At 37.2% G+C, this 7,908-nt stretch overlaps 1 non-coding gene across 1 annotated transcript; it reads right to left on the reverse strand.

Annotated features, from left to right (window-relative positions):
* Positions 1-7,157: 7,157 nt before the first annotated feature.
* LOC143870160 (small nucleolar RNA R71) lies at positions 7,158-7,264 on the reverse strand. Its single transcript, XR_013244953.1, has one exon. It is a non-coding gene; the product is annotated as a small nucleolar RNA R71 (small nucleolar RNA).
* Positions 7,265-7,908: the final 644 nt, after the last annotated feature.

The raw sequence follows: 7,908 nt of genomic DNA on the forward strand, positions 1-7,908 counted from the left end.
AGGATGACCTTCGAAAGATTTTTAATGAAAACGAAGCATCATTTTGAATTGGCTCAGACATATTTATATGGATTCAAAAGACACGAGATATCATTTCGAATGGATTCAAAAAGAATGAGGCCTCGTATTTGTACGGGTTCGAAGGGCTAAGAGACTGTAGCTGTACGGACTCGATAAGAATGAGACACCGTAGTTGTACAGGCCCACAAGGAATGAGATATCAGAATGAGACACCGTCTTTGTACGGTTTCCCAAAGAATGAGCAACCATATTTGTATGGATCCCAAAGAGGAATAAGAGACTATTTTTGAATAGACTGAAAAAGGATGAGATACCGTATTTATACGACTCTCAAGAGAGTAAGAGACCATTTTCGGATGGGCCTGGAGAGGATGAATCAATCGTATTTATACGAATTCCAAGAAATGAGACATCACATTTATATGATGTTGAAAGAGAAGAGACTATTTTCAAGATGGACTCAGAGATAATGAAATACCATATTTATACAGATTTTAAGGAAATGGGACACCATATTCGTATGATGCTCAAAGAGAAACAGAGACAATTTTCAAATGAACTCAGAGAGAATGAAATACCGTATCTATACGGATTCCAAGGAAATGAGACATCACATTTGTATGATGCTCAAAGAGAATAGACCATTTTCAAATGGATTCAGGGAGAATGAATTACCGTATTTATACGAAGCTCATGGAAATGAGACATCACATTTGTATGATGCTCAAAGAGAATAAGAGACCGTTTTCGAATGATTTGAAGATAATGGAATACCGTATTTATACGGACTCCAAGAAAATGAGACATCATATTTGCATGATGTTCAAAGAGAAGAGACCATTTTCAAATGGACTCAGAGAGAATGAAATAACGTATTTATACGGATTTCAGGAAAATGAGACACCATATTCATATGATGCTCAAAGATAACTCAGAGATAATGGAATATCGTATTTATACGAATTCCAAGAACTGAGACATCACATTTATATGATGTTGAAAGAGAAGAGACTATTTTCAAGATGGACTCAGAGATAATGAAATACCATATTTATACGGATTTCAAGAAAATGGGACACCATATTCGTATGATGCTCAAAGAGAAACAGAAACAATTTTCGAATGTACTCAGAGAGAATGAAATACCGTATTTATACGGATTTTAAGGAAATGAGACATCACATTTGTATGATGCTCAAAGAGAACTCAGAGATAATGGAATATCGTATTTATATGAATTCCAAGGAAAGGAGACATCATAGTTGTATGATGTTCAAAGAGAATTAAGAGACCATTTTTGAATGGACTCAGAGAAAATGAAATACCGTATTTTTACGGATTCCAAGGAAACGAGACATCATATTTGTATGATGTTCAAAGAGAATTAAGAGACCATTTCTGAATGGACTCAGAGAGAATGAAATACCACATTTATACGGATTCCATGAAAATGAGACATCACATTTGTATGATGCTCAAAGAGAATAAGAGACCATGGTTGTATGGACTCGAAGAGAATGGAATACCATATCTATACGGATTCCAAGAAAATGAGACATCACATTTGTATGATGCTCAAAGAGAATAAGAGAACATTTTTGAATGGACACAGAAAGAATGAAATACCGTATTTTTACGGTTTCCAAGGAAACGAGACATCATATTTGTATGATGTTCAAAGAGAATAAAAGTCAATAGTTGTATGGACTCGAAGAGAATGAAATACCATATTTATACGGAGTTCATGGAAATGAGACATCACATTTGCATGATGCTCAAAGAGAATAAGAGACCATTTTCGAATGCTTCGGAGAATGAGACACCGTTCACAAACGGGCTCAAAGAGGATAAGAGACCATTCACAAATGGACTCGAGAAATGAAACACCATTCACAAACGGGTTCAAAGAGGATACGAGACCATTCACAAATGGACTCAGAAAATGAGACACCGTTCACAAACGGGTTCAAAGAGGATACGAGACCATTCACAAATGGACTCAGAAAATGAGACACCGTTCACAAACGGGCTCGAAGATAAGAGACTGGAAATGACAATTTAAAAACCGGAGGACTCGATTACCGGAGAATTAGAGGCTTAAGGACTTGAGAGCCGGAGAACTGAGAAACCGAATAATCAAACAGTGGATGGACTGGAGAATTGGAAGACTGGATAACTTGAAACTGGAGGATTGAAGATTTGATGAACTGAAGAATTGAAAAACTGGAAAAGTAGAAAATTTAGGGACTCGATATTTGCAGAGCTGAAAATTGAAGAACTGGATGATTAAGGGACTCAATAGTCGGATAACTGAAGAATTAAAGAACTGAGAAGTTAAAGAGCTAGTTCACTGGGAATTGTAGAACTTGATTACTGGAAAACTGGAAAGTCAAAAATTGATAATTGGTGAACTGGGGATTAGATTGGGTTGACATTTTGATTGATTCAATTGGGATTGGAATTTGATCATTAGATGTTAGGATTGGAAACTGAAGACTGGAATCTTAATCTAAACATCGGGAACCGGGACTCTAGAACGAAGACATACCGGATACTAGAATTAGAGTACTGAAACACTGAATTTTCGGACACTGGAACTGGGTGTTGGAATTGGAGTGTCGAAATACTGGGAACAGGAATACGAGTACTGGAAAATGGAACACTGGAATACTGGTGATAGGGATACTGGACACTAGAACTATGATACTGGAATATTGGATACTGAAACTGGAGACTAAAACTGGCATAGTGAAATACTGGAACACTAGAATTGAAATTGGATACTGGATGCTGGAACTGGAATACTGGAATTGAAACTGAATACTGGACGCTGGAACTGGAATACTGGAATTGAAACTGAATACTGGATGCTGGAACTGGAATACTAGAGTACTGGATATTGGAACTGGAATACTAGAATCGGTGAACTGGTACTGGCGAATTAGGAATTGGTAACTGATGAACTAGTAAACTGGTTCTTACACAAGTTTATTAGCATTTTGAATTGTTTACTGGGGATGAACAAGAAAGTCTCACAGGGCTTGAAATTTCTTAGATCAAGATCTTCTTTACCGGGGATATGAATTGGGACCTCGGAATATTTGGATACTGGTACAGAGGATTCTTCTTTTGACAAGCATTCAGACAAATATTCAACTGACTGGAAGGAGATTCCGATTTTTAATGGTTCATCTTTATGAGAAACTGGCTCAACCACCATTGCATCTAAGGCTCTTCCAAGCTTAAGGTGCTTTTCTAGGGTATGATCTTCTTATGGGAACTGGTTTTTTGGATTTTTCTGCTTCTGGATTCTTCTGGAACTGACTTTGCTTAGACTGGATTTTTTTTCTTAACTCCTGAAATCCTTGCCTGCGGATTAACTTAGCTCTGGAACAATTGCAGGGGGTTAGCTACACCAGGCATCTTTTACCGAGACAGCTGCAACATTTGACTAACTGGACAATGATCGACTCTACTAAAAAGGGGAAGATGGTAAAAGACGCTATTGGATGAACGGGAAGTTTCTGAAAGAATGAGCTAAAACGAACAGGAATGGACTGACTGGACTGATACACAATGATGCTCCTGACTTAGTTATCGTTTTGTTTGGTAAGTCTAGCCTTTCAAAGAGTAGTTTCTCAATTGATAAGCACTGGAAATTTTATTATTATTATTTTTAAACAGTAATGCTCTTAGAATTTGATTACCACTCCTAGGATTGCTTGGTTTCAATGCCCCCAAGTTTTTTGGATGACATTTAAGCTTGCTCGAACTTCTTTTCTCTTCTTCAATCTTGATACCGGTTGTAACCTTCTTATAATGACTCTCTTACCGTGACTGATGAGCACATTTATGTGTGAATTGTAGGTAGAAAAATCATGTAATTCTCTCATTTAAAGCGGTGCTACTAATGTATTTTTCTTGTTTTTGGTGTTTCAGGGTTATTTATGGATTATCGTGAAAAATGGAGCTAAAACGATGAAATTCCAAAGAAAGATTCAAAAGTGGAAACAACTATTGGATCAACACCATTGTGGATCATCATTTGAAGGGTTCGGATTATTTTACGATCCACCAATTGGTTGGTTCAAAATAGCCTTGGGAAGTCATTTTAGGAGTGCAACTAATTTAAATGCCCACAAGACGAATGCTTCGAATCATCCATTTGACGGCTCGCCAAATGGATGGTTTAGATCATCCCATGGAATGGACCACTAAGTACTCTCATTACCCATAGTAGAAGGGGTTGGCTTGGGAATATAGAAGGGTTCGAATATATCATTTCTCCATAAGTAGGGGCCCACTATTGTGCAACACCAATTCATCCATATTCGGTCAGCCCACTTTGGGTTTAGAAAGTGAGTCTATATTTATTAGAAAAAAAAAAAAAGAGTTCTTTTGAGTTCATGTGGGGGCCACGATTGTTGGCAATTGGAAATTGATGGAGTTAGGTATGAAATTGGAGGGGGGTAGGAATGAAAAGTATGAAAATATAAAGTTAGTGGAATATGGTGGACGTTGCATGTGCATCTCCAATTTTGAAAGCTTTATAATAATAGGATACCATGCAAAGGTTTAAGGTTGGAAATATTACCAATGGTTGGCAGCATGCATGGAAATAGTATTGGAAAGTCAATAAGATATAGGTGGGCGTGACATCATGCAATTTCAATATAGAAGCTGCTGTTTCTTTTTATCTCATGAGAAATCCATGCAACGTCCATTTTAGATAGCAATTTGTGTATTCTAGGCATGCATATGAAATGGACGTTTGTGATTGTTTGGGTATTTTGGCACAAAAAGATTCAGCCATGGTTTGTATTTGGAAATGGGTCCCACTTGCTACTTTTCTTTTGTAAAAACGTGGAAAGTGAGAGAAGCAAAGTAACTTCTGTTTTTTAGTAGGCTCGGTTTTGGCATCTTGTCTATAACCGTGGGACCCACCAAGATCATGCTCATTTGCATGAAGATTCAGCAAGGTTATTTTGATTTTTTTTTAGCAACAAACCATATTCAGTGGGTAACATCCAGTGATATTTCGGTTCCATTACTTCTCATGATTTGGAAAGTTATATGTAGGGCCCACTAAATTGGATTGTTGGGAGAAAGAACGCAAGGGTTGTTAATTACTTGCTAAAGAAGAATTCAGCTATTCTTGAAGAAAATATAGTTTCGGCCAATTTTTTTTGTAAGGTCTCTCTTGATTTTGGCAATCCTACCTATTGGGCAATCTCATGATTAGCAAGCTTTCTTTCTTTCTTCACTCTCTACTTTCTGTAATTTCTCATTTGTCTTCTCTATATATCTCTCTTTCTTCCAACCGGCGAAAAAAGAGGATTCTCTAATTCTCATTCTCTTTAATCTCTTGCTCTCCCATACTCTTGCTCTCTCTCTCTCTATGCTTTTGCTTGTTCTTTCTTTCTACTATCTCTTATTCTTTCTTGCTCTCTTTTCAACCTCTTTTTCTTTTCTTTCTTTCAATCAAAGAACGATCCAACCGTCCGAGATCCTAATCCAAGGCGACATCAAGGAAAGAAGGAGAGCGATCAAGGATTCAACCATTGTTCGAAGGAGAAAAAGACTAAGTTTACTTTACTTGTGTTCTTTATTTTTAAGTTCAATTCCAAGTTATAATTCGATGTACTTTTGTTTTGAAGTTTAATATTAAAGAGAGTACTTGTGTTATTTTTCTTTTTAAAGTTCTTATATGGCACTTCTTCCCTTCTCTATCCCCTTTATTTTTGTTTCTTTAGCCTTCTCCATGAGTAGCTAAACCCATTATACTTAGGGTTTAGATGAAGCCATGGGGAAGGAGAATGAGAAGTAATTAAAACCAGTGGCTTATCTAACAAATTATGTAGAGTTTTGTTTTTTGTACAAATCCCAATCATCCATGCCACTGGCTTTTCCCTTTCGTATGGATGATTGTTGATTAACAAAGATTAAATTCTATATAATTAATATAAATTAGAGGGTTAATTTGATTAAATACTCATAAATAATGACATCTTTTAGATCTTATTATTTATTGACTGTTTATTTGGATTTTCAACCTAATTCAAAAGAGTTGTTTTAATTAATCAATCTAATCCAAACCCATGGTGGATTCTAACCCTAAGTCATCTTTTATATTGAATTAAGATTTTTACACTATTCCAAATTACTTTTGCAATTTTTTTCAATTTTCTTAAGCCCTTAGAATTTGATTTTCTAATTAGATTAGATAAGTAGTTAATAAAGATCATTAGAATTTTGGTACACTTTGCCTAAATTAAGATTTCCAAATCAAGATCGTAGTTGAATTTGATTCTTAGATTGAATAGAATACACGCTTATATATAGTGTTGGCTCCGAGGTCTAAGTCCACGGAAATCCTGAGTCCATTCCAGGCAACATTATATCATAGCTAGTATTCTAATCGGTAAAAGAATAGGATTGACAACTAGATTTCTCTTCCTTGAGTTCGACCCGTATTTACACGATCCGTGCACTTGCGGTTATTTAATTTTTCAATCAAGTTTTTGGCGCCGCTGCCGGGGAAGAGAGTTGCATTAGAATCTTAATTATTCGAAGTGTTAGATTAGTAGTTATTTTTAGTTTAGTTATATTTTTGGTTTCTTGCCTATCCATCTCTCTTACTTGGTTTTCTTGTGTTTATGAGTGAAGGTTGGGTGCGGAACTCGGCTAATCGACTAGAAAGATCAAACCGGTTAGAGACGGCGGAAGACATCGCACCAAATCCAAATCAAGTAGTCATGGCGGAAGAGCAAGAGCCGCCAAAGAGTTTACGCGATCGCTTCTATCCGGCCCGAACCGCGCAACCTTCTTGCATTAGATTGCCGGTTGCGCAGGGCAATAATTTTGAGCTAAAATCGCAATTTATTTCTTTGCTTCCTCATTTTCATGGCCTCCCTTCGGAGGATGCTTATTTATTTTTGCGTGAGTTTGAAGATGTATGTGCTTTAATTAAGATGCAACAACTTACCGATGATGCGGTAAAGTTGCGGTTTATTACGTTTTCACTCAAGGAGGGAGCTAAAAAGTGGCTCTATGGCTTACCAACGAACTCCATCACCACTTGGGAGGAGTTCGCCGTCGCTTTCCTAAAAAAGTTTTTTCCATTACATAAAACTAATAAGCTTAGGAACGATATTTTACAATTCAAACAAAAGCCATTAGAGTCATTTTCTAAGTTTATGGAGAGGTTCAAGGACCTACTCCAAGAGTGTCCTCACCATGGAATTGATGTGTGGCATTTATGCCAAATTATTTATGAGGGCATAGATTACCAAACAAAGCAACTTCTTGAGTCCATGTGTCCTAACGGTTTTACATCTTTCACAGATGAGGCCGCGGCATGGAACTTCTTACTTGATTTGGCGGAAAAAACAAGAGAGTGGGAATCCACTCAAGAAGGTGAGAGAGCCAACACAGGTAAGGGATTTCTAATAGAGGGTGCCGTGGCTAAGGAGGCCCATCTTGATAGCCTAATCAAAAGGCTAGAAGCAATAGTTGTCAAAGGACCTTCACAGGTCCATCAAATTGCACATAGTGTTCCTATGTGCAATTGGTGTCAAGCCACGGACCATGTCATGGAAGAGTGCCCAACTCTTGCTAAATTTGGTAATTCTAATGAAAATGCAAGTGCCATGGTTTTAAATAATCCATATAGTAGCACATATAATCCGGGATGGAGGAATCATCCCAACTTTTCTTGGAATCAAGGGAATTATCAAGGAGGGCCATCAAATTTCCAAGGTCAAGGCCAATTTGGCCAACCTAGGCCCACCTTCCCTTCTATGAATGTTCGACCACCCCTAACCACACCTCCACCTTTTCAAAACCCAATTTTAAATAATGTTTCAAATCAGCAACCATCGGGTTTTC

This window comes from Tasmannia lanceolata, unplaced genomic scaffold (assembly GCF_043159265.1).
Source record: "Tasmannia lanceolata isolate RefF3 unplaced genomic scaffold, GAP_Taslan_0.1 ptg000003l, whole genome shotgun sequence".
NCBI classification, from domain to species: Eukaryota; Viridiplantae; Streptophyta; class Magnoliopsida; order Canellales; family Winteraceae; genus Tasmannia; species Tasmannia lanceolata.